This window comes from Mustela putorius, unplaced genomic scaffold (assembly GCF_011764305.1).
Source record: "Mustela putorius furo isolate JIRA1106 unplaced genomic scaffold, ASM1176430v1.1 tig00001165_pilon_pilon_pilon, whole genome shotgun sequence".
Classification (NCBI taxonomy): domain Eukaryota; kingdom Metazoa; phylum Chordata; class Mammalia; order Carnivora; family Mustelidae; genus Mustela; species Mustela putorius.
The window spans coordinates 1-27,258 of record NW_025421605.1 but is presented as its reverse complement, the minus strand read 5'-3'; the positions used below and the strand labels follow the sequence as shown (position 1 = coordinate 27,258).

General features: G+C 62.3%; 1 pseudogene; it reads right to left on the bottom strand.

Annotated features, from left to right (window-relative positions):
* Nucleotides 1-16,865, bottom strand: part of LOC123386956 — a 93,275-nt pseudogene extending 76,410 nt beyond the window's left edge.
* Nucleotides 16,866-27,258: the final 10,393 nt, after the last annotated feature.

Genomic DNA, 27,258 nt, shown 5'->3' with positions numbered 1-27,258 from the left:
CCGAGATGGAGAACAGGAATCAGGTGGGGGGGGCCTTTGCCCAGGTTTGCCCCAGAACGGGATGACCTCCGCGGGAAGCCCACTGGAGGTGTGAGAATAAATTTCTCTGTGAGAAACTGTGAGAATAAATTTCCATGGTTTGAGCCCCATAGTCCGTGCTAATTTCTTACGGCTGCCCCAAGAAGTGACCACAGGGACCGCTGGAGAGCTGAGACCTCTGGGCTCTCCCGATGGTGCTGCCACCTCGTCCTGCACCCCAGCCCACCCCCACCCCCATCAGGGACCCAGGAGAAAAAGCCACCTCCTTTTCCTCTTCTGGAATCACACAAACCCTAGATGGTAGGAGCCATCGTCGGGAGTGACCCCGCTCCAGATTTACACTGGGAAATTTGGTGATGGAACAAGGTCATCTTTCAGGGCAGGCTTCCCAAGGGACGCCCTGTACAAAGCTGCCTCCCCACGGAGGATGTCCTGACACAGGCAGCACCCAGCTGGGAAAAATTAGCAGACTGCCCTGAAGCTTCCTGCCTTGGAATCCTAAAAACACAGTCTGGGTCCCAGGCACACACATACAGTCCCCCGTCCTTGGGAGCCTCTCCACCAGCTCCAAGGGAGACAGGTGTGACGTCCCCCAGTGGCAGGTCCCTCTCCCCTTCCCATTGTCGGGGAGGGAGCGATCCTGCCATCCATCCCCACGGGGCAGGAGGCGCCCCCGCCCCCCTGCTTACACAGTTCCCAAAACAAGACTGCTCCCTTTCTCCCTCTTCGGTATTCAAGTCCCCCCCCCAAGGCCAGGCTCAAACCTCAGCTGCTCCCTAAGGCCCCCCCGCCAATGGGCACCAGGAGCCTGGAGATGGTGGTCCGTGCACCTTGGCCTGCTGCTGGGAATTCACCCCCCAGAAATAATCCGAAGCAGATTTACACATGGGGACGTTCGCATCAGCGTTAAAAACAGCAAACACTGGAAACAATCCGGGTTTACGTAGATGTTCTAAACCCATATGCCGAAGTCCTGCGCAGTCATCAAAATCACGGTTTTGCAGATGAGAGATGTTGAGAATATCAAGTAAAAATAGCAGACACGTGCCCAGATCAGGCTGCGTCGCACACACACACACGTGTGGTGCACACGCACGCTCGCGGAGGACGCCCGCTCTGGAGGGGGCTCTCGTGGGGGCTTTTCTCCACAAGGCCTCCTGCCTTTTCCCAGCACGCCTGCCCCACGTGTGGGCGGCTTAACACTTTCAGGAAGTAAGACCATCAACACTGTTTTTAAAAAACAGCCCTTGCTGCGAACAGGGGAGGCTGTGGGTCATCACACGCCGGCCCAGCCCCACTCCTCCTGCCCCGAAGCCCAGCCCTCTCCAGCCCACTAACCACCTCCAGGCCCGGCCGGCGCAGAGGCCGGGCCGCCTCTCCAGATGCTCGGGCGTCCGTGCCCGTGGGGGTCGAGGCAGGAGCAGCCCGGATCTGGGCCTGTTTAAGGAGGAATGCGGGGCACACAAGGAGCCATTGTGCAGGCCCCTTCCGACCACAGGCTGCGGCGAAGCTTTCCCGCTTCCGGGTGCACAGAGCAGCCCGTGTGGGGAGGGGGCATCGGGGCGATCATGGAGCCCTGATCCAGCGGGGGAGGGGGGGAGGGGACAAATGTTATGCAAGGAATGTCAGAGAACAAGGTCAACCCTCAAACCCGAACCCAACTCCCAGGGGCCAGAGCGCTGGGGACGCCATGGATCGTTGGGTCCCGTTCTGGGCTCCGGCCCCAGGACCGTCGCCCCGGCCAAGGGAGCCTCTTCAAGGTAGTGGTGGAGCAGGTTCTGTCCCTGAACCGGTGGCCACCCAGAAGCCCCGGCCGCGGCCCAGGGAACCAGGCAGGGAGTACTGCCCTCGTCCCTGACCCGAGCCTGTAGGGCAAGGCCACAGGGAAACGCCACCCCGGAGGTGACAGCTCGGCATCAGGACACCCAGGGCTAGCCGAGAAGCCCTGGTTCTCCTGTGGGGGCCGGGCCCTGGCAGAGGCCCCTGGCTCTGGGTCAAGAACTTCAGCGGAGCCTTGGGGAAGGACAGAACGGGGTCTCGCCGCAGGGCAGAGGGCCCGGGTCGCCGTACTGTGCGGGACCGACAGCGCTCACGCAGACTGTCACATCAGGGCCTTGGGGAGAAGGAGCCCACAGGGAGTGCACGACCTCCGTCATCGCGGAGTCTCTGCTTCCTCGGCTGTCCTCCTGCGGCTGTGACAGGATGACGCGATGGTGCCTGTGACCTAACCATCCCTGTTGATCACGTGTGCACTGTGGGTGGGTGTGTGTGCACGCAGGCACGTGGGGTGCGGTCCCCCCATGTGCTGCCAAGGCTGCAGGGCCCTTACCAATGTCCCGCAGCCCGAGGGCCTGTCCTGGTGGCCTCCTGGTGCCCATGCCCAGAAGGCAGGATGGGGTTAACACCGCTCTCCTGGCCGGCAGCCTTTAGGCAGTAAATGGAGGGCAAATACCCCAGCTGTCCCCCTTGGGACAACTCTGGGGTGCACGTGGCAGGGTCCCCCAGCACCCCCAGTGGGAACCACCTGCCTAACATGTGCTTGGGGCTGCCCCCTGCAGGCCATGCCCTGCCCGGCCTCCTCTGCCAGGAAGGCACCTGGGATTACCCCCACTTGGACCCCGGTCTCGGGAGCCGCCTCCAGGCACCTGGTGGAGGGGAGACGGCGAAGGGGGCACGTGGGGAAGGGGAGAGGAGTGTGTCCTCAGGAAGCCAGCCAGGCCAAAAGGAAAAGTCAGGGTTACAGCAGCCCAGGAAATGAACACGGAAGAGAAGGGGAGCTCTTGCAACCGCCGTGGCCACCTTCTGCAGATGCTGAAGCCACCTCCCGCCATTTCTCCCCTGCTCTGAGAAGGGGAACACGGGTTCCCTGGAATCGTCTGGCCTGGGGAGAAGGAGCCCCTCCTCCTGTATGAGGCCAGCGGCTCACCCCGGGCCCCTCCTGCTGCTTGCTCTCCCCTCCCCGGCCTCAGAGCCTCGCTGACGTCCCCCTGGGGCCAGGGCCCATGCATCCCGCCCACCTAGGACATCCCAGCTCACACCTGCTGTCCCAGTGTCACCAGAGAGGACACCTGTTCGCTCCCAACACCGTGCCCCTTGGGGCAGAAAGTTCTCTGGACGGCCTCCCTTCGGAGGGCTCATGACTGGTTTCACCCCCTCCTCCACCAGGCAGGGGCCTTGGGGTGACAGCTGTCCAGTCCGGGGAGACCCAGCAGGCAGCCGGGGACAGCCGTGGAGCAACTCTCCTCCTGCGGGAAATCTCTCTACACGGAGCAGAATGATGACACAGGGGCATGGGGCCTCTTCTCCCGGAGGAAGGCCTCTCCGTGCACGCTCCTGCCATCTAGGCCAGTACCCCCTGTCCCCCTGGGCCCGGTGACACCAATGGCATTCCAGGCAGGTCTAAAAGTCCTCTAAGACGCTGGACCACCTTTCTATCTTGACTAAAGTTACAGGAACACGTGCACACGCAAACGATTCTTGCAGACGGCGGGCGCTGCAAACCAGACCTTGCTCTCAAACCCAGGGAGCGCAGAGCCAGGGGACCCAGCGGAGCAGATGAGATAGGGCAAGAATGTCCTGCCCCGGGGTGGGGAGAGGGGACGCCAGAGCTCCCTGGGCGGAGGAGGGGCCCAGCCTGGAGGCGGGGAGCGGACACATGACCTCTCAGGCCTCCTCGGGTCAAAGGTTCTCAAATAAATGGCAGCCGGGGAGGGCAGGAGGGAGCCCCGGGGAGGAGACCAACTTCAAAACCCGAAAACCACGGGCCACAGCTTCCAGGGCCTCAGAGGTCACAGAGCCCAGAGCCCTTCAGCCCCGTAACCTTCCCACGCACCCCAGACATCCTGCAGGGGTCTCCAGGGGGTCCTGTCCCAAAAAGAGACCGAGCTGCTGGTTCCAGGTCAGAGCATGGCCCCTCTCCCCGCAAGACGGTCCCCGCCACGGACTCAGCCTCCCCCCCCTCCTTTCTACCCGCACCTTCCAACCGCCCACCGCTCCTCCAAACACACCTTCCTCCCAACCCGCAGGCCCACGGAGGCCCCCAAGTGCTACCTGGGATGCAGTGCTGGCCCGGCAGCCCCTGACCACAGAGCAAGGACAGTCCACGAAAATCACTCTGCAAACAAGCCCTCCCGCAGGGCCCGGCCGTACCCCTGGGAGCGTCTCTCCCGTGAGCCACCCGCGCCGCAGACCAAGACCCTCGCCGCACCGAAGACATCTGGGTTCCACGGGGGAGGCCGAGCTGCCGGACGACGGTCAGGGCGGGGGGGCCAGCAGCCTAGGGGTGCTACTCCTCTGTTCACGGCGCTCAGCCCAGCAACCTGGCACCCAGGGGAGCTGGCTGTTCCCAATCTGCTGGGGTGGAGGAACCCCCCTCCCCTTCCTCAACTCGCTGACTACTGGTGGAGATGGTAAATGTGCTTTAAAAAAGAAAATGAAGGAAAAAACCCCAGCTCACTACCAGGAGCCACCCAGCCCAGGTGGAGCCCTCCATTAATCACGCAGGCAGTTGAGGGACGCCAGGGGGACAGATGGAGCCCTCGGGGCGGGTGGTAAGCGGGTGCTGCCCAGGCCAATGGGAGCTGCGGCCTAATTACAGGGGACGGTGACCCCAGGGAGCAGGGGTCAGGCGCCGGTCAGAGTGGCACCCAGGAGTCCAGCTGCTCCCCAGGCCTCCGGAGGAATGGCGGGGGGCGGAGGGGGGAGGGCGCAGCCACCACAAAGCCCTACCTGCGCTAACACGGGCTTGTGGGTTCACGCTCTGTCACACAGAGCGGGGAGCGGACTTGGTCTCTATCCTCGAGGACAGGAGGGGTCTGGAAGGGGAGGGGCACAGCAAATGAAAAGAAGAGGTGAGTCCACAGCGTGGAAGAGACCAGAGCTGGACACTGAGAAGATTCTGGAAGGGGCCCCCGGGAGCAGGAGCACCTCCACCGGGGGGTGGGGTGGGGGGTGCTGAGTCAGGCAGCCTCCAGGGCCCCTCCTGCTCCGGGCCTCACTGGGCTCTCACCAGGGACGGCAAGCTCCTGGTCAACTCTACACATGCATCAAGAACGTGGGGAGACCCCTGGGCAGGTCCAGCAGGCAGGCCATGGGCAGCGGTTCGGGAGGATGGCAGACGGGACACCACACGCTCCTGATGCCTGGACACGGACGGCCCTTGGGGCCTGATCTCCGGCTCCCCACCCACCCATCCCACAGCAAGCCTAGACCACTGTGCTGCCCTTCAGATGGGTCACTGGTGGGCTGAAGAGGGGTCCCCAAAAGGCACGTCTGTGTCCCAGCCCCCAGGACCCATGAAGGGGGACCTGATTTGGAAATAAGGTCTTTGCAGATGTGACTAAAAATCTCAAGATGTGGTCACTGTGGGGTACTGGGTAGGTCCTCAAATTCATACTGAGTGCGCTCCTAAGAGACAGGAGAGATCCCGCTCCGGGCAGAGCAGGCCCCAGCATGCCCAGGCAGCTGGCACGGGACCCTGCGGGATGTCCTCCCTTTGCTGCCTCTGGGGCAGGTGGTGCGTGACCCACATCTACCTGCCTGCTGGGCTGCGAGTGGGCCAAGAAATGACCCCCTCCAGGGCCGCACCCCATAAAGAGACACCCCTCCATTCTGCTTCTGGCCCTGCAGGAGCAGGAGAAAACAGAAGCGTGGCCTACAGCGAGCTCTAAATCCTGTGCCAGAGCCCCTGGCAGACCACAGCCACTGCCCAAAAGAGAGAATTTTAGCTCCACTGTCAACCAGCAGCTCAGTGTGGGAAGGGCAGGGGCAGTTCCACTGAACCCGGGGCTGGGAAGGCGGCCTGGGCTGCACAGATGACCCCTGAGGCCTCAGTGTCCTGGTGACAGACCTGGAAAAGGGCAGGCTGAAGAGTCCCTTCCAGCTCCGGCACCCGAGGACCCGAGGACCATTCTGAAGTCGGCCACCAGCTCCGGCCACTCTGCTGCTCCCGGACCCGACCAGCCAACTCCACCATCAGCAGAGCCAGAGGGGCCCGGCCGGGGACAGACAGGGAGGGCCAGCCCACCTCCTCCCCAGGGCTGAGGTTGAGGACTGAGGCGTGGCTACATTCCTCTGGGGCCAAAACCACAGCTGGCAGCTATGCCGGTGAAGCTGGCCTTCCCTCAACCCAGCGGCCCAACCGGGAGCAGGAGAAGAAGCCAGTGGGCACCCATCTTGCGAGCCACCGTGGGAGACGGTATGGAGTGATTTTTTTCTTTTTGATAATAACTTGCAGAGGTAACAACATCCATCGCTCTTTTCCTGACCCTAAAAACAATTCATAGACAATGTCGAAAATTGGCCAGACACAAAGGAAACAGAAGAAAAGAACATCGATAAACCCATGACCCAGAGAACCACGGTCAATATCTTGGCCAAGGTCCTTCCAATCCTCCTGCTGCGCACATCTGTGTGTGTGTGTCTCGTGGGCAGGCTCGTGCAGGGGCACGCTCTGAGCAGCACACGGGTCAAATCCCTACTCATTCCAGCACCACGCTCTGAATTCTTTTGTACTTGCAAGGTCCTGGTATCTGATCATTCTCCATGCAGACCTCGGTCAGAATCGTTTCTGGAGCTTATTAAGAAGTCAACTGCCAGTCCTGGCCTCCTGGAGGTTCTGAGTCAGGAGGGCTGGGTGGGCCTCGTGCCCCAGCGTGCATCACAGGGGAAGGGGAGGGACCTTACAAGCTTCCTCTCTACCACCGCCCCCTGCTGAGAATCCTGCACAAATCTTAAGAACCAACCATCAGGGCGCCCCACTGCCCACTCCTCCCCACAGCCGGTCACCCTCCTGGGGACAGGAGTAAAGCACGCTGGTGTTTGCTGTGCCCCCTTCCAAATTCCTCCATTGAATGCTACCCCGGTGTGATGGTATGAGGCCGCGGGGCCTTTGCATGTGCTCAGGATGTGGGAGCGGACCCCTGGGGAACAGATCAGTGTCCCTGTAAGAGAGCCCTCCACCCGGTGAGGACACGGGGAAGACGGCCGTCTGTGAGCACGGACCTGGCAGCATGGTGATCCTGGATCCCCAGCCTCCGGAATGGCAAGAGATGGACGCACGGTTTAAGTCCCCACCCTTGGGCTTTCACGACAGAGGCCCAAACAGACCAGCACAGTCCCCATCTCCACCAGGGCCTCGGACACTGCCTGGCACGTCCTACAAACCCACAAAGGCCCATCACTCTGAATTTCTACCAGCCGATGTCGCAGAGTGCTTACTGTAGGCCGGGCACGGCTCTGAGGCCCATTCAATCCTCGTGGTCACACCAAGACCCAGCAACTTTATTCCCCCCCAGTTTCACCAATGATGGACAGCCAAGGCCCGGAGAAGCAAGCAACTGGCCCAGCATCCAGGCAGGGCGCCAGGGAAGCCAGACTCCAGCCAGCATGCTAATCGGCACACCACCACCACCACTCTGACTCCAAACCCCACCAGCCCCCATCCCAAGAGCCACACCCTCAAGGGGAGAGCGCCTGCCAGCCCCCCACGGGCACTGCACTGAGCCCCAAACCCTCACCACCTCTCCCAAGCTCCCCCTCACCCTGTAACGTGGGCACTAGGAATCCCATCTCACAGGAAGCGGTCACAGAGCTGCAGGGCAGCGAGGCCAGGACTGGAGGAGGGGCGCCCCCCACCCCAGCCCAGACTGCCGGCTCTAGACGCCCAGCTGTCCCATCTTCCGCTGATGTGTGGCCTGGGATTTCCATCACAGCCTGGCAGGGTCAGCCCGTGGGTAGGGTGGTGCCAGGGAGGGCCAGAGGACGGGACTCAGCAGTAGGGAACGCTGGCGCAGAGGCAGGTACAGGTCAGGAGGGCCTGGGTCGGCCGTCCAGGGTGGCCTGGGGCCAGGGGTGACCCGAGTGAGCCTCAGCAGCCCGTCCACCTTGCTGGACTCGGGGAAGCCTGGAAGACTGAGTGTAGGAAGTGCCCAGCCCCCAGTGCCGGGCATGTAGTAGGCGCTGGATAAAGGAGATGGTTATGGAAACTAACAAGAAACGGGCACGGTCAGAGGAAGTGCCTGTGAGCAAAGGGGGAACAGCTGGAAGGGCCGGGACTTGGGTCAGAAACAAAGAATGCGGCAGGGCGGGAAGGAGGGACAGAGGGAGCCCGACAGCCGGCTCTGGGACAGCTGTTTGCCGGAGCCTGGCTTCATCACCTAAGTATTAGGAGAGAGAGGTACATATCTGAGTGCAGGGCAGGGGAGGACTTCCTCCCTCACCAGGGTCCCCGTCCCCCGGCTGCCCCGAGACTCCGTGTCCCCCAGGGCCAGGGGCTGTGGTGGGGACAGCCACCCAGGAGGGAGAGGACGCGACTCCACCTCCCTCCTCCGAAGACGCGAACGAATGACGGCCTTCCCCCATCTCGCTCCCGAGGGGCCCCAGCCCTGCCAAGGCTTTCTCTCGCAGCTTCGCAGAAAAGCCAAGCAGGCCTCCCTGAGGGTTTGTGGAGCAGGACTCCGACAAAGCTCGCCACCCAGCCTGCGCCCCTGTGAGGCGAACGACTCAGCCTACCCTCGCTGCTCCCCAGCGGGATCCCTCACCACCCACGTCCCTCGTGGCTCACCCAGCCTCCTGACCAGGAGCAAAGACGGAGCCCGGGTCCTCCTTGTGAGCACGGCCCCGAGGGCACCCCCGTCCCATGCCAGCACCTCTGCCAGGTGTGGGCACCACAGGATCCCCCAAACTATGAGCTGGGAGAATCACAAGAGAAGCCGGCCCAGCGCCCTGTGCCTGGAGACCCTACCTGGTGACCTCCCACCCGGGACTCTGGTGACATCCTCCTTCCTCCAGGAAGCCTTCCTGAACCTACCCCTCTCTTGGGCTCACGCCTGGACCCCCAGAACCTAGAACAAAAAGGGCGCCCGCAGACAGCTGTTGAATCAAAGGAATGAGCCAACGGCTTCTCCCACCCCATAGATCCTACCCCCCGCCCCGCCACCCACCCCAGCACTTCTCAAGCTGAAGGAAAAGCCAAAACCCAGCCCCTTCCCAGAGCGTGCCTTCCCCTGACTTTTTATTGGGGACAGGAGGCAGGGGACAGCAGAGAAGACCACCCCTCCATGCCTGGCTAGGAGCCAAGAAAACTTGTATGCTTTTACTGTAGATAATCTCGGTCTCCAGGGGACATGGGGCAGGGGCCCAGCCTACCACTCACAGGGAAACTGCCCACCCACATGGAAAGGAGGCCCAAATATCCCGGCTCAGAACCAACTGCCTGCACGGAGGGAGGGAGCCAACCCAGACCCAGAATGAGACCCTGCCTGGGACAGTATAGAAATCCACCAGGTTGCTGCCCACCAACGGTCAGAGCAACAAACATCTCCAGGTCAGTGTCTGGGGGAGGGGAGACGGCCTGGGAGGGGGCAGACGGCCAGGTGGCCCATACTGGAGACATCTCTCTCTTCCCACCAAAAAGAATGATGCTGTCTGTTGCCTAACCTCCCACGGGCAGAGAGGGGGCGGGTCTGTGGCCCAGGTGGCTCCCTTCCTCAATTCCAGGGGATCCTCAGCTGTAGCCTCCCATGGGGAGGTGCCAGGACCCCCAGACCCTGCCCCAGGGAAACAGCCTAAAGCCCTATCAGCAAAGGGAGCCCACGCTCCTCGAAGGGCCAGGGAAGGCTGTGGCCTTGGCTAGGAGACCAGATACACAATCATCAAAAAAGACCTGACAAGGCCTGCAAAAAGAGCTCTGTGTTCCAGCCCCTCCTTGGAAAACTGAGGAAGTGGGGCCCAGAGGGGAAGGAACCCCCCCTTAATCCAAATAAGCCCCAGGCTGCAAACCCCCACCACCCCATGCTCCCCCCCCATTTGTACCCAGGGAACAATCATTAAACCCCAGCCAGCCAGATGGGCCCTTGGAGACCAAAGGAGGAGTGGAAAGGCCAGGAGGTGGGGGTGAGGTCGCCGCTCTGCTTCCCCTTCCCCATTTCCCCTGGCTTTCCCAGGAGGCTGTTCCAAGTGTTTGAAGGCAAAGGCTCCCCACCTTCGGGCCAGGGCACAGGAAGCTCTAAGCCATGGGTGGGGAGCACACGTTTATGCATTAAGGCCAGCGCCCTGGGTTTTCTGGATTTTGCAACTTGGCCCAGGGGAGGGAGAGGGCCAGAGTCCGTAGAGGCTCACCCTCCAGGGAAGGGCTATTAAAAACTCAGGAACATGGGAAAGAGACGAAGACAAGGAAAAACACCAAAGGCAAGCAAGAAAAGAAGTAGGCTAGAGCCTCCTGCCAGGCTCGCCAGCCCTGGTTCCTGAGAGAGCCCTGGGCTGGGCGTGGGCACTCCACAGACATCAGACATCAGAGCCGTCCTCTCGTCCCTCCGCCTGAATTTCTGGGCACTGGCAGCACTTTTAAAAATGACAACAAGCTTGGGAGCTTCCAGAACGTCTCCTGGTCCAGGCTGACCGGAGTCTCCAGGATCTGTCCCAACCGAATGACACAGCCCCAGCCCAGAACTGCCCCCAGGCGCCAGGGGTGTCTAGGGGCCCGTGGCTGGGTCTGTTTGGCTGGAGATTACAAATCCTCAGGCTTCTGGGACCATGTTCCAGAGAGTTCCGGACCGTTTGGTCTCATTAGCAACTCAGAGAGCCTCCAAATTTGGGAAAAACAGAGAGGGCTTTGGAAAGAAAGCCACCGTTTGACCATTCCTCCTCAGTGCCTTTGAAAGCACAAAAGCTCGTTTCCTGACTGAGTCTCGGGGATGAATAAAAAAAAAAAAAAAATGAAATCTCCCGGGGGCCTCCACCCTCTGAAATAGCAATCTCCCACGGGAGCCCCCCGCGGACCTGCCCCTCACCACCCCCCCATTCTGCACACCCCAGCCCCATCTTTGAGGATACTCAGCACGTAGCCCACTGTTCCGGCCACAGAACAGTGAGCAAAGGGGGGCTCTCTGAGCCCAGCACGAAGGCCTTGGTCTAGCCAGGCAGGCAGGTGGGACTCCTTCCTGGGTTTTGGGGCCACCACGGGTCCCTGAGTCTGGTCCCCAGGTCCTTGCTGCCAAACCAGGGTACACTCCTATCTGCACCCCAAGGACTCTTCCGAGCAGCAAACTGGCCCCACAACAGGGTTGCCAGGCCGGTAAACCCAGCATGGTGCCAGTGATGGTCCCGACTGGACTGAGGGGGTCCTGGAGGTCAGATCTCTGACTGGGACCTCCCACGACCTCTAGGCACTCCAGGAGAGAGAGGACAAGGGAGTCCTGCTCTGCTTGGCCAGCGTCTGTGGCCCACAGCACCAAGTGGCAGGCTGAGGCCACCGGCATGGGGCAGAGAAATCCCTGACTCCCAGTGGGGCAGGCCCACCATCTGCCATCCATGTGGCCCTTGGTGTCACTCTGCGTCACACATGGGCCACCGTTGTCACTGCCCCCACCGGCAAGATGGCCACCTCCGGAAGTGTGGCCTGAGCAAGTGCCCCCCCCCCCGACGTGCCAGACACCGGGCTGGCTGTGCCCACGACTGGCGCTGGAAGCCTGAGCTCCAGGCAGGGAAGCTCCAGAGCCCCCACCCCCCTGCCCAGGTTTCCCTGGGCCCTTGGCAGGCAGGGGGGGCAGAGCGCACAGGCTCCCGGGGCCCAGGCAGGGCACCTGGCTTGCCCCTGCTGCCCCCTCGTCTCTAAGCTCACAGCCCACACACATGGAGGACTTGCCAAAGGGCCGCTGGACCAGGAGGCAGCCCCATGTGTCCACCGTCCCCTGACCCAGGCTCCCGCCTCACTCACCTTTCAGGGAGGTGGGCCGCCTGAGCCCACCACCCGACTTCAGTCAGGCCGTCCAGCGCCAGCCCGTGGCCCCACACATCGCTGATGCTCTGGGTTGGGGAATGGCAGGGGAGGTGGGGTGACCTCTCCAGGGAAGCAGCCCCACAGCCCTCATGAGCCCAGCTCTGCCGTGACAGGGACAGGTCTGTGGCACCTCGGGAGAACTCTGCCAGGCTGGGGGGACTGGGGGGTCCTTTTGGCTTGGCCGGCAGCCTGAGCATCTGCTGACCTCAGAGGGGGCCCGGGAGCTCCGCAGAAGCTACAAACCTCACTGTCAGCCTCACCCAGGGTGAACACACAGGGCCTTGCCTGTGGCCCTGGAACACCTTCCATCCCCCAGACCCCGACATCTCCGCGTCTGCCCGTGGCCCACCCATCCCTTGCAAACACTCCCCCAACTCCACGAGTGGCAACAGCACCCCCCCCACCCGCCCTCCCAGGAGCAGGCCCTGTGCTCGGTGCTGCCAGCCACATCCACCTAAATCCCAGGACAATCCTTGCAGAGAGGGTCAAACTCTGGCTCGAGCTCAGAGACTTCCCGTGCGCCACACACGTGTTCAATGGCAGCGGGCTCACCCTCCTGAGCCCTGCACCAAGGGGGCTCTCGGCTGCCCCAGCCCTCAGCTTCTGGAAGGCCCTCCCGCTCTGGAAGCAAGCTCTGCCCACCTGCCTTGGTCCAAACCCTCCCGGAGATCCCTGTCCTCCAGAAGCCCTTCCAGATGGACACCCTGCAGCGTGAGACAGGCCCCCACCTCCCCGGCCCAGGTGGGACACTCTGCCCAGGATCCCACGACACAGGTGCTCCTGCCACCCCGAGCATGCACCCCAGCTGTCCTACCTGCACCGAAGCCCAGGCTGTGCTCGGTCCCCTGCTCAGGCCACCCAGAGCACCGGGCCCCTGCTGTGGGGGCAGCTGGATCCTAAGGAAGCTGCCCCGTCATCACTGCGGAAGAGGCATCAGCCGAATCCCCAAGGCCCGGCTCCTCCAGTCTGGCCGAGGGACCTCACCACCGTCTGGCTTCCCCCTCCTGCCTCCAAGGTGCCACCAACAGGGAGGAAGTACTCCCGGGGCTCTGCGTGTGGCTGAAAAGCAGGAGGCATCACTCGAGAGGCCCACTGGCATTAATTAGGGACAAGTCTGTACCATCACCAAGCAACAGGCCTTGTCCTTCTGGGAGGAAACGGGGGCCCCTGCATCTAGCAGGCGAGGGAGCGCCCGTCCCAGAGGTGTCTGGGCTCCCAGATGAGTGGGCTTGTCTGTGTGGCCCCATCCCTGCCCCCAGGAGACCCCGCTCCCTGCCCCCGACCCCAGGCCCACCAGCCTGCTCTCTGGGGCGCAGAGCCTCCAGGACCCCTCTAGAAGGGTCCTCCAAACAGACAGCAGAGGGTCTGGAAGAACAGGCAACACCTGTATGCAACAGAGCTCAGGTGTGGGACCGGGAGTGCCGAGGTTCTGGGCCAGACGGCGTTCCCACACACATCAAGGACTTTCAGGATTCTTTCACACCGCAGGCAAACAGGGTTCCAGCAAACAGCGCCGAGGAAGGCAGGCCCGCAGCTGGCACTTGGAAGGGCTTTGTTACACAAAGACCAGACTTGTAATAGCCTTTGCGATAACAGATCTGGCCTGCTCTTACCCAAGAACACGCCGTCCAACGGCTCCATGCCTGCACCGACCAGGGGTGGGATCAGGGAAGGAGTCATCTGTCCCAGGCCCATCTTCCCAGGGGGTATGGGGGGGGGGAATCAAAACTCTAAAAAATTCAAATGAGCAAAAATACAAAACTCTCTTCTCTCCCCTACACAAGGATTCGCCACAGAGCCCCAAGGTCATCCTTCAAGGGAAGGCCAAGGCCAGTGTGGGACGTTCAGGCCCATCAAGACCACTGCCACCCTCTCAATGCCTGGTGGGAGATGTGAACCTGACAGACCCCCATGCCTCCCCGACGATGGGACAGAGCCAAAACAAGAACAGCGCCCCCCAAGGCAGGGGACAGATGTGCCCAGGAGTGGGGCATTGGTAGATCCATCCACACACCCACACACACATCCACCTGGGGCAGCTTCCTGTCGGCCCTGCAGGGCCGCGCAGCTCCGGCTGGGACACCCACCCTGCACCCCACCCCAGGTGCCTTCCCCTCTGCCCCGCAGGGCATGCCACCCTGACCTGGATACTCCCATTTGCTCCAAACCTCCCAAGACCCCCAGGGAGGGCCCTCTGGGCCCCTGCAGGGTTCCACTCTGCGAGCACTGCAAACCGCCCCCAACAACGCTGTGGCTGGGAACCTGCCGGGCTTTGGTGGTGGCCCGGGGGTGGGGGGGGGGCTTCTTCTGTTCCACAACAGTGAGTACACCACGTCACCAGGCCCCCAGGACTCTGGGGGTACAGCAGCAGCTGTGAGGCTGGCCGGCTCCTTCCTAACCCTTTTTTTTCGTCCTACCTTTCAGAAACCTGGAGAAACCCCCACGGACCCAGACCAGAGCTCCTCCAACTCTGCTCTCGACACTCCGGCTGCCGCCCCAGCAGAGTCCCAAACCCGGGCAGGCGCGCCTGGCCTGGTCCTCTGCTCCGCTCCAACTGGCCCCGCGTCTCCCTGTGCCCCCATTCTCCCGTGGACCAGCTCATTCCGGCCTCCCCCGCTTCTGCCTGCTGCGCGGGACCTGCGTGCTTCCCCCTCCCTCCTGCAATTGATTCCGACTTTCCTAAGTTCTGCCTCCTCCATGGTGACCTTTCTCTGCCTGGGCCCCTGCCACACTGTATCTGTCACCGCAGCTTTGGGTCACGCCCTGTCCTCCCTTGCGGACGGCCCCTTCCCCACCTCTGAACAATCCAGGCCCAGCACCCCACACCCAATACCCAACTCCACCCCGAGCTCCTGGGGCACGTCAGGGAGGCCCTTCCGGTCCCTGAGCTGGATGAGCAGGGCCCTTACACACCCTTCCAGCCAAAAGCCTGGGGGGGGCTCGAACCCCCCGACCTGTTGCCCTTCAGGACCCTTTCAGCTTGTCAGAGCACACAACAGAGCGACTGGCGACCACAGGGAACTAGAGGGTCCCAAAGAGTGAGAAAAATCTCCCCCTGGAGTCACAAGGCTGCCCACTGTCGCCCAAGCTGGTCTCAATGCGGCCATTGTCTCAGACCAAATGAGAGGGTCAAGAAGCCGCCTGGGAGAGCGGGTGGAGGCGGCCAGCATCTCCAGATGGGGGCCCGCTGGGGTCAGGATGGAGTTACACACGGGGACCTGGAAGCAGAGGTGCGAACAGGGCCGGCTACAGGACCACGCCATCCCCAAATCTCCACTCCCCCTCCTGCCTCAGGGCTACCCCGGAATCCTGTTCTTCCCACCTCCCAACCCCGGCTTCCGCAGGGACGCTTCCGGGCCAGGGACTGCAGGCCAAGCTTGCTGGCACGGGCCCCAGGGAGGGAGGGTGTGACACACAGCGCGCGACCTGGAGAGGGCAGTCGCCTCCAGCCCCGCGGGTTTTCGCACTGGGACACTTTGGAGAGGAGAGGCCCCGAGAGCAACTGTGGGAGTCTCAAAAGAGAGCCCACACGGGGCCCGCAGAAGGCGAAAAACACAACGAAGGAGACGCAGGGACACTCCAGCAGAAGCACGTTACCCAAAAGGTCCCAAGAGCAGAGCAGAAGCCGTCACAGTCCTGCAGACCACAGCCTCCCTTGTTTGGCGCTCAGGGTCACAATCACAGAAGTGCAGCCGCCAGCAAGCCAGGCGACCGCAGGCCCGTCCCCTGCCTGGGTGTGCCGGCGCACTAGACCCCAAACACTCTCGTCTCTTCTTCACCCCTGCCTGGGCCAGCCTATGCCCAGCCCAGAATCACGGCTGCCCCGGCTCTGCTTGGGATCCAGCCAGACTCTGGTCCCCAGAAGGCCCCAGAGATGCTGCCGACCCCCAGCAGACCATGTGTGCCTCAGAGCTCAGGGACACACACATCCTGTGTGTGGGGACGGGGGTGGGGGCGTGGGGGTGTTAGAGGACCTCCTGGCTCGGCCTGGCACCTGGACACCTAAAACTTCTTCCAGCCTAGCAGCCCCAAGGCCAGGCCCACCAGACGGCTCGGCCCAAGGCTGCCTGGGAGCCCCCTGCAGGGGCGGGGGCTCCCAGGTCCCAGCAGAGGCAGGCCCGCCCCTCAGAATTCCGGGCCCAGAAGCGCAGCGTACTATTGTGTGCGCTTCCCTCCCGACCCGCTTTATTTACTCCCCAGGACGCCCAGGACCAAAAGCCACGGGCCGCCGCGAGGGCGCACGAAGGCGCGCGCACACACACGCACACACACGCACACACAGGGGCTGGGGAGCCCGGCGCACTCGGAGGGAAGAGCCCCCCAAGTCCCGGCACACTCCGTAAAACCCCGAAGGGGGGAGGGGACCCAAACGCGCTCCCCCACCCGCACGCAGGCCCCTCCTCCCCCGCGCCGCCGACTCCGGGAGACGGAAGGGGGTGTCCCCGGGCTTGGACTGGGGGGCCAAAGGGGCGCCCCCCTCTAGACCCCACCGGCCCCCGAGCCGTGTCCGCTCAGCGGCCTCCCCGGCGAGGATTCGGCTCGGTCCGGCCCCGAAACGGGTGTGGGGGAGGGCGGCCGCGCTCTCCCGGCAGGACGCAGAGGCGGGTGACCCGCTCCCCGCCCCGCCGCAGGGCCGCGGGGGCCCGAGGGCCGACGGGCAGCGCCGCAGGGAGGGGAACGAGCGACGGCCCCGAGAGAGCAGCGAGCCCCGGCCAGTACCTCCGCGGGCGCCCCGCGAGCCCTCGAGGGGGCTGTCGCCGTTCGGCAAATACAATAAAAGGAAGGAAGCCGGGAGGCAGCGCGGGAGCCGCCGAGGCGCGCGGGCCCCCGAACCGGGTCCTCCACGTAGGCGGCGCGGGACAAGGGGCGCGCGGGCGGGAGGGCGCCCCTTCGGGGGGTCCCGCCCGCCCCTCCTCGCGCCCGCGGCGCGCCCGGCACCCACCTTCGAAGTCCGAGATGATCCCGTCCAGCTGCGCGTTGACCGCGGGGTCGGACATGGTGGCTGGGCGGGCGGGGCGGCGCGGCGCGCGGAGGGCGGCGGCGAGGAGGAGCGCCCCGGCGGCCCGGGGCCCTGCGCCCGCGCTCCCGCCGAGCAGAGCTGGCCGCCGAGCCCCTCGGCCCCCGGGCTCCGCTGAATGAATGGGGGAGGCGGGCGGGCGCCGGGCCTCGGCTCCCCCGCGCCCCCGCCCCGCCCCGCCCCCGCCGCCCGAGCGGATCAGGTTCCCGCACCCGGCCCGGCCTCCCCGGCTCGCACTGGCTGCTCCGCCCGCCCGTCAAGGCCCGGGCCTGGGGGTGGGGTGGGGGGGCGGGTGCTGGGGCCCGCGCCGCCGCCGCCGCCGCCGCCGCCTCCGCGGGGACAGGCCGAGTCCTGGGCGCCCGACCCGGCGCCCCGCTCCTCCCCGCCTGGCCCGCGCCGGGGGACGGCGACCCGACGCGGCTCGGCCCTCCCCCCCGGACGCCCCGCCGCGGCCAGATGTGGGCGGGATGTGGGGGCCGGGCGGCGGCGCGGGGGCGGCGCCGAATGTGGGGGGGAGAGATTCCTCCCCTTCCCTGGGGCGCAGGGTTCCTCCAGCGGGAGGTTTTATTTACGCAGCCAAACAAAGTTCACCGCCGCCGCCGCCGCCGCCTGCGCGCGCTCAGCGCCTGCAAGGGTTAAGCGCCCGAGCTGGCGGGCCGCGGGACCCCCGCCTGTGGGCCGGGAGCCGCGGAGCGAGGGGGCGAGCGCCGGAGTCACATGGCCCGGGGGCGGGGGGGGGGGCCCTCCAGCGACTCCCCCCACCCACACCCGTATACCCCCGGGGTCCCTTGCTGCACCCTCTGAGCCAGGTGACAGAAAAAGTGCCAGCAAGGAGCAAGGAAGGAGCACCCCTACCCGAACAGCCAGCGGAATGTGCCACCCGCAGCTTCCACAATAAGGTGGGGGGGGGCTGCTTGGTGGCAGCGGGCGTCAACCTCGGCCTTTCCCCCTGTAAGGCGGCGATGTTTGAAGGAAGGAGTTCGGAATGGGGAGAAGGGGGGCTTGCCGTCTCCCCTGTACCTCGGGCCTGGTCTTGCCCTCCAAGACAGCCGTTTCTACAGGTGCCCATGGGTTGGCAAACACTGATTAAATTCTGTCATCTACAAGGGAGGCAGGCAGGTCCCTCCAGGCTGGGTTTGGAACCGTCGAAGCAAAAGGACGCCGAGCCCCCAGGAAGGGCTCTCCAGGGCTGGCCCCCACAGCGGAGGGGCCTTCCTGTCCCTTCCGGGGCTCGTCAGTTAGGCTGTCTGCTCTGGCCCGCTGTCCCGCTCATTACCTTAGACCCAGAACATCTGCCCCAAATCAGGCCCTCAAGCCCAGTGAGAGTCCCCGGCAGGGACTAGACCCTCCTGGTGAGGCTGGCAGGAGCTGGAGGGCTGTCCTGGGTCTCAGGTTGATGACTGCCACTCCCCTCTCAGCCTCCACACCCCTAGTCTGGAAAGATCCCGAAAGGGCAGGGGATGCAGAGGCCTGACTGACATCCCAGTCCCTCCCCATCTCTTCTGAGAACACAGGGTTGGGGTGGCTTTATCAGCAGCTGAAACCGAGTACTTTCTTTAAAAAAAAAAAAAAAAGTGGTCACTCCCTCCCTCATGCTTTGGATATTTTGAACTATTTTCAACTAAGTGAGTTTGTGGACATGGAACTGCAAAACCACAGACACTTCGGATGCGCACACACACCTCCTCTGCCTGGAGCCCGGGTTTCAGCCAGGGAGTCAGCGCTGCCATCGCGGGCACCCCCAACAGCCTTTCCAGCGGCCCCGGCACATCCTGCTGCAAAGCCAGCACCGGGCCTGCTGAACAGCCAAGCTCTCTGGGCCACCTGTTTCCGCCCCAGTACTGGGCAGCTGGGTGGTCCACTGCCCCTGCAAAGAGGCCTAACTACACAGGCCCCTGGGAAGGTGCTGGTCCATGGCATAATTCTCCCGTGTGCTTATACAAAGCCCCTGGGGAGTGCAGACACACCCATGCGATTGTTTCCAAAGAGCTGGCCTGGAGCTCCCCCAGATTAGCATAGAGTCAGCTTCTATGCATTCTTCGTGTCCCCTTCTTAGAGCTGAACAGATGTGTGCTTATCTCCTCGGGGAGCCCAGCCCTGGTGCACGCCTCCTCGCCAAAGGCTGCTCCCCTGTGGGAACCCAAAGGACAATGGGCAGGAGGGAGCCAACTTCCACGGCCAGAAAGTGCCCATCCGGTCCACACCCCTGCCTTCGGCTTAACCACCACGGGCCACCGCTGCCCCTGGGCCTTGACACCTCCAGGTAAGGAGCGGTCCCCAAGCTCCCTCGGGAAACCATACCCAGCACTTGGCCACACTCCCAGCCAGGAAGTTCACCCTTGTATCTAACCAACTGCTCTAATTGTACATCATTTATTTCCTCCTTTTTGTCTGTCTTCAGAGGCGATGGCAACAGCTGAGCACCACCCTTCACATAATAATCACCTTCTCCAAACCCGAAAACAATCTGGCCGTGCTCCGGCCTTCACTTTCCCCGCAGAAATCCTGCACCCAGTTCTGTCTCAGCCCGACCTTCCATCACCTCCGATGGCTCCGTCCAGTCTGCAAAGTAGGCTTATGGGGAGGTGAGGGGTTCCCAGCCCCCTTCTCAGGGCAGAACAGTCAGGGCAAAGGGTGGGGAGGCGGAGGGCAGGCTGGGCTGGGGTGCTGGGCAGATCAAGGGAGCCATAGCAGAGAGAGGAAAGGGAGCTTAAATTTGGCCAGAAAAACAGAATAAGGCGTCCGCATTCTGTGATGGCCACGGAGAAGGCAAGACTATAAGCCTGGCCCAAGGGGAAAGAGTGATTAGAGGGGACACCGGAGGGGACACCCACCTCCCAGATTCCCCCAGGAGAACTGCGGTGGGTGCTTCAAAAACACACACACATCCTCACGAACTTCAGAATGGGACCCGATTCGGTATGAGGATCTCTGCAGATGTGATCACCCTGCAGAGAAGATCACACCCTGGATTAGGACGGCCCCTAAATCCAAGGACAAGTGTCCCTGTAAGAGGTCAAAAGGAGGAGATGCAGAGCAGCCATGTGAAGTTGGGGGCAGAGATTGGGGAGGGTGTGGTCACAAAGCTGGGGACACTTGGGACCCCAGAGGCTGGAAGAGGTGAGGAAGGATTCTTCCCTCGAGGCTTCAGAGGGAGTGCGGCCCTGCTGACACCTTGATTTCAGGGTGTAGCCTCTAGAACCACGAGAGAAGACATTTCTGCTGTGTGAAGCCCCAAACCCGCTGTAGATGAGGAACGCTGTTGTGCAGGTGGTCATCCTGAGGGGATTGTGGGGCTGGGGACATCCCAACAGCAGCAGCAAGTTTTAATAATCCTTGACGGGCCAGGGGTAGATAAGAAAGGTCTAATATGAAGTCCAGTTTTAGACTTTTCTGGAAATGGGCAAGACCAGGCCTGGAGAGAAAACCCCATGGGTCAGGCCCCGGTGGGATGAGCCTTGGGAAAGAGGGAGTTAGGAAGTGGATGGGCGGAAACAGCCGTTTGGCTCAACCCCTGCATCCATGACCCCGTGACTCCATGCGGGGACAGGAGAGCAAGGGGAGGACAGTGGCTCTTTGCCCGGCTGCTCTGAGCCTTTGGACAGGACACCCTGTTAAGTGGACCATCTGTTTCCCTCAAAGACCAGGACAGGCGCCCATGGCCTCAGCCCAAACCCACGCATGGCGCACAGTAGAGCCTCCATGAGCTCCAGAGCCTTGGATCCGTCGGCTGCCCCGACCCTCCACAGCCCCCAAGCTCCCTCTGTCCGCCACCTTTGTAAACAGTCCCTCCATCAACCTAACGGCTCAGTCCAAGGGCCTAGGCATCAGCCTTGGGTCCCCTCACTCCTCACCCCACGGTCAGGCCATCAGTGACTTTCCATCTCCAAAGTGGAAATCTGTGGGTCCGGCTGCTTCTGACCTCAAGTGCCCCCACCCCGGGTCCAACACCCTCCAGGGGTGCATGCTGCCTAATGTCTAAAGGAATTTATATAAATGGAGCAGATAACTTAGTTTTATTATAATGTGATTTTTGTTTCTCATCTAACATGATTTGTTTCTAATAGGGTGATGCCAAAATGCACACAGAACATGAGGCGTAGCACTCAAACCGGACCTCGGCCCACAGCGACATGCACTGAACACATCAATCCCGGCCATTCCCGACTGTGGCTGTCCCCCCTGACTGACACTTCTTTCCACCCACCCCTGTCTCCCCGTGTGCCCCCCCAGCCCCCCGCAGTCTCCCCTCTACTTTGTGTCTCTGTGAACTCTGCAGCTCGAGGGAACCTCACACGAGTGAGATCATAGTGTTTATCCTTCTGGGTCGGGCTTAGCTCACCGAGCTCACGGTCCTCAAGGTTCGTCCGTGTGGCCAAGTGTGTCAGGATTTCCTTCCTTTTTAAGGCTGATGTTCTGCCGTAGGCCCACTGCACATTTTGTGTACCCATCCAGCCGTCGATGGACACTTGGGTTGCTTCCCCCACTTTTTGGCTGTGGGGAATAAGCGGCTGGGAAACCCGGGCGTGGGCCGGTCTCGGAGGCCTGCGCCCCCGCCCTCGCGCGCATCTACCCACCCGGAACCCCAACTGCTGGACTGTACGGTAATTCCACAGCACTTAATTTTAAGCAATAATTTACATATAACTTACTTTTTTATTGTATATACATTCCCCAAAATATGAATTACGTGTTCGTATGCTACGTGATTACATTTCTCACGACGGCTGTGTTTAACAGCCGGCTCACAGGGTACCCCGGAACTGACACAACGGGCTGCCGCTCCCAGCCCCCCTCTCCCGCTGGTGGGCCGGCACAGCCTCCCCAGCCGGAGCTTGCTTCCACGCTGGCCCCCCTCCATCCGGATCTCAGTGACCTCTTCAAGATCACATTATGTCACCTCCCGTGCCCTCGATCCTGCTCAGAATCAACTTGCAGACGCCTTCCCTTGGCTGCCAAGGTCCCACGCGCCCCGCGTCCATCTCCACCTGGTCTGCTCACGGCCCGCTCCTTCACACACCGTCCTCTGCCTCAGGACCTTTTCCTCTGCGGCTCCCACTGCCTGGGCAGCGTCCCTAAGGTGCCCCCCGGCTGGCTTCCTGTCTGTCGTTTCCATCTTAAATACCAGTGCGACCATCCCAGGGTCTCCCAGGAGACCTGAGACAGTTGCTTCCTCGCCTCCCGGCGCGCAGAGGACTCCTCAAGAACCTGTCAAATCCCTGGGGAATGACAGCTCAGTTTTCCTTCAGAGGACGGCCGGGTCACGGGGACTCCTGACAGAGGATCAGCTCACAGGGGCACGGGGCGCATTCAGGATGCGTGCAGACTCCCCGAATGCCCGCCAGCCACCAGGCAGCCCCAGCATTTGGGACGACAATCAGGGTGCCCTCCGCACCCCAACCAAGGCAACCGGGAACCCCTCTCCCTTCCCACGGCCCTGGGACGCCATCAGGGTCCGACCACCACCGGTCTTCTCTCGAGCTGCCGGGGTGTGAAGCTTCCCGTGAAGCCCGTCTGTGGGTACAGCTGACATTTCACGAGCCCGCATGCCACAGAGAACACCCTTCCTCCATCTGCCCGGCTGCTTAAATGCAACCATAAGGTTTCACTTCAAAGGGGAATGCCGTTTTCTTAGCCACATGATTAATCTGTTCCCCAGACTCCCCAGCCATCACCCAGCCTGCTTTGTTCAGAAAATTTACAGCAAACTCTGACCACAGCAGCCCTGGCCTTATCTCAGAGGCAGGGAGCTTTTTAAACAAAGTATTACTCCTCTAAATTCATGCTTTCGGGTCACAGAAGGAAGCTGCTGGCCAGCAGGACCCGCGCAAGCTCCTGCTCCCTGCTGCCTGGCTGCCGGCCTCCGGCCCGTGACCCGCCCAAGCCATCCAGCCCCAGGGACAGATGCTCGGGACCCCAGCAGCTCGCCACTCCCATGGCCACAGCCGGCTCCCAGGGGGCTGGCAGCCCTGCCTGGCCTCCCATTTTCTGTTTCAGTTGTAAACTTTCCTGCAGGGACATGAAAGCCACTGGGACCACCTTGCAAGGTGGGGGCAGCGGCTGTGAACCTGGGGATGGGGCTGGGGTGGGGGGCGGGGACAGAAAACTGCTTGGAAGTTGTAACCCCCCAAGGTGATTTCAGGGGTTCTGGCTTGGGGTCCCGCAGCTGGAAAGGGGGAGGAGGAGAGCGGGGGCTCACGCCGTATCCCTGACTCGTGCCCTCTTCCCGCAGTCCATTCCTGCTGAGTCTGCTCCTACTCCAGCCCCCAGAACAAGGCTTCGGAAGGGTCTGGAGTGCCCAGCCCGCTGGCAGCGAGCTGAGGCCAGAGGTACAGAGGGGGGCCAGGGCCACACTGCATCCCGTCCAGAGTCATGCAGGGGGCAGGAAGGAGGGGCCGGCCTGGTATCCACCCAGCCTTGAAGCAGCCAGTGGCTGGGCCTTACCCCGTGGCTGCCAGGACACCTGGCTGGGCCACATACCCGAGAGGACAGGCTGTCCCCTCGGTGTCCTGCCCTCCTCGCTGCCTTTCCAGAGCAGGCACCCTGGGCTCCAAGGGCTCAGGAGCTGGCAGCGGCTCACACCGCCGCAGCGTGGGGACAAGAGCTGAGTCACCAGCCTTCCCCCAGCTCCACGTCAGCAAGAACAGCAGCATCTGAGGCGGGATCCGAGCGGAGAAGAAAGGCCAACAGGCCCTCTGTGGCCGAACTTATTTTTTAAAGTCGCCGCAGTAAACCGAGGTGACGTTGGCCCCAGGGAGCTGCCCGTCCGCCTGCCCCTTTGGACTCGGGACATGTGCCCGAACAGTGCTCCTGGCCCCGCCCCCCCCCAGGAGACAGCCAGTGAGCAGGTGGGAGGAAGAGCCATGGAGGCTCTGGCGGCAGCCTCAGTGGGGGGGCAGGAAAGGGGGAAACCCCACCCCGCACCCTCTCACAAGAGTCTTCAGGGCTTACGGGGGCACATACAGCCCTTGCTGGGATCTCCCTTCAATGCCTGCCCCCTACATGCCCTTTCGCCTTACCCTTGAACACCTCTGGTGACGGGGAGCTCAGTGTCTTTCAATGTTGCTTACTCTGTCTTTGTTCAGTTTGGGCTGTTTTTGTTTTTGTTTTTTTAAGATTTTATTTATTTACTTGACAGAGAGAGATCACAAGTAGGCAGAGAGGCAGGCAGAGAGAGAGGAGGAAGCGGGCTCCGTGCTGAGCAGAGAGCCCGATGCGGGGCTTGATCCCAGGACCCTGAGATCATGACCTGAGCTGAAGGCAGAGGCTTTAACCCACTGAGCCACCCAGGCACCCCTGTTTTTATTTTTTAAGATTTTATTTATTTGAGAGAGAGAGAGAGAGAGAGAATGAGCGAGAGAGGACTGGGTAGCGGGTCAGAGTGAGCAGAGAGCCCAGTCTGGGACTCAGCCCCCAGGATTCTGAGATCATGACCTGAAATGCAGTCGCTTAACCACCTGAGCCACCCAGGCCCCCTAGTTTGGGCTGTTTAAAAGAGAGAGAATGGTAGAGACAGAGGTAGAAAGAGGGCAGGGGGAGGAAGAGACTATAGCTTTTGCCCATGGAAGAAGGTTATCAAACTTTACTCTTTTCAATCAATAGAAAGTGAGGGGCGCCGGGGTGACTCTGTCGGTTAAGTGTCTGTCGTCTGCTCAGGTCATGATCCCCAGGGTCCTGGGATCGAGCCCGCCCCGCATCAGGCTCCTTTCTCATCGGGGAGCCTGCTTCTCCCTCTCCCCCCACTCGCCCTGTTTGTGTGTTCCCTCTCTCACTGTGTCTATCTCCTGTCAAATAAATAAAATCTTAATAAAAATCTTAAAAAAAAATTTAAAAGTAGAAACAGCAAGCAAAAACCCTCAGAAGAGCGGAAAGAAGATGCCGAAGTAGGGATTCCCAACAGCCTTTTACAGCAGCCTGGAACTCGGGCATGTGCCCCCTCCATTTTGAGGAAGGGGCTGCGCCACAGACCCCCCAGGGAAGCTTTGGAGGAGGGGCCCCCAGGGATACATCAGCTCCCAGGCGTCCCTAGCACGGCAGAAACCTGACTACCGAAGCTTACAACACACGGGAAAGCTCTGGGGCCTGGAGGAGAACTGGTTTCCCCATCAACGGCCTCTGTGGGGAAATGTCCCCAGAAGCTAGTCTGTAAGGCCGGGCGGGGTAGGGGGGTGCTCCAGAGCCGGAGACAGGCCCTAGAAACGGGAGCCAGGGGAGGAGCAAGTGTCTAGGCACACCTGGGCTCCGTGCCCCTTCTCATCCGGCAACCCCAGGATCGCGGGTGCTACGGAACTCTGCTCAGGGTTCAAACCCAGGCTCAGGGTGGGGGGGGGGGGAGGCTGGGTGCCTCGGCCTCTGTTTGGGCCAGGCCTCTAAGGGCTCAGCGGGAAGCCACCCATATGTGGGGGACAGTCCTGAGTGCAGGCAGGTCCCCAGCCCCTCTCCTCCCCCACTTGGCCCTCATCCTCATTTCTACTGAGCAACTTGGGCCGTGCCTCGCCTGCCCCACACCTCCGGGAACGATGGGGAAGAAAGAAGACAGGAGCCGGTCATTCTCACTCCAGAGACCTCGTGAGCACGACATCTGGGGACAAAGGGCCTGACATCAGTAGCCAAAATGCAGAGGGGGGCGGGGGGGGCTCCCTGTGGCCTGGATTCTTCTGCCCGTCCCTGCCCGCCATTGCACCGAGAAGATGGCTGTTTACCGCCGGGTGCATCCCTCAGCCCGGCGTGGCCCCTGGGGAGGGCACCCACGTTGCCTCACTCTACCTGAGATGCAGCCTCTGGGTCTGGGCCCAGAGCCTTGGGAACAGATGCTCTGCGCTGGAGGGAGGCTGGCCAGGCCCCCTCCCCGTGAGCCAGCACTCTGCTTTCCCGGGTAATGACATGTCCCCACGACCAGGGCTGCCCGGGGCCAGCATGCAGCCAAACCAACCCTCAATGAACCATTTGTCCCTCGTGTGAAGTGACCTCAGGGGACGGGGACGTCATGGTTTTGGCTATTACCACAGCCCGCCTGGCGCTCGGGCCCCCCACCCCCAGCATGAGTTCACTCGCCGAGATGACAAGGCTCGGGCTGAGGGGGCCCTGGACCAGGGGGATGCCATCTCTGGCCCAGGCTGTGAGGAGAGAGACCACCCCAAGGACAAAGGCCTCCCCAGTGCCAATGAGTCCCCCGTGGGGGGTGGGGTTGGGGGTGCAGAGCTTTCCCCTAGACCGTCTGCATCCGGGGCCCACAGAAGGCCGCTGTGTGTCTCTTTGGTTCGCGGGCACACTGGGCACCATGCTCCGCCTGCCCATGTCGGGACAGAAGTCTCCAGGAGACGCCTGCAGACTGGGAGCTTAGGGGATAGACTTACCTGGAAAATGGCCAGAGGGAAGGAGGAACAAGACAGCCCCGTCCTTTAATAGCCAGCGCCCCACGCCCCCAGCATCGCTGGGGTGGCCCCAGGTCAGAAATAGACAGTTTTTGGGTGTCTTTCATCACGGTGCTGAACGCCCAGCCTCCCTCACTCGCGCTTGGCTGCAGGCTCCAGGAATGAACCGTTCGGGTGCCCCAAGCCGTGCCCCCTGCCCATGGCGTCTGCTCCTCCCAGCCTAACCCAGAGTTGCTGACGGGACCCCACCATTGCTATCTAGGATGCACATCAGACCCTCACCTGCAAAGTGCTGAGAGCCGAGCAGGCCCCCAAGGCTGTCCTAGGCCCTCCATCCCCAGGCCCTCTGCCCCTGCCTCGCTGCCCCTCGTTCCCTCCCGACAATCCATTGTCGCGCTCCGCCTGTTAGCCATCCCACCCCCTCCTCCCCCCCCGACCTTGGCTGCCCCATCCTTTTTTTTTTTTTTTTTTATTTTTTTTAAACAGGCTCCATGCCCATGTGGAGTCCCAATGTGGGGGTTTCAAACTCACAACCCCTGAGACCATAAACCGGAGCCCGAAGATCAAGAGTCGGATGCTTCACGGACTGAGCCGCCCCCAGAGGGGGGCGCGTTTGGCTGCCTCACTCTGGAGGCCCTCAGGTCCGCGGCTCGGGACGCCACTTTGTCAGAGCCCCCCGGAGCCCGTGGGAAGAGGGACTCTCTCCCCCGACCCTCCTGGTGGGTTTTCACCAGGACCCAAGGGCCCGCAGGGCCTCTGACCCATACCATTCCAACTGGAGAAGAAGTGGGCGGCCAATCAGCCTCGCGGGGGACAGTCCTCTCCTGCCGCAGGGAAAGCCAACAGCCAGAGAAGACGATGCGCAGAGCACCCCCAGTCCGGTCCGCCACTGTCCTGCTGGCCAGATGGGCTCCCTCGGTCAGAACAGCTGTTCTCCAGCAGAGGGAAACCCCACCCTCGGGCAGGGCGGAGGCGCAAGGCCAGAGGGGGCCACGTCACACGGGTCTCAGAGACCGTGGAGTCTGGGTCTCTGCAGCTTGTTCCATCCA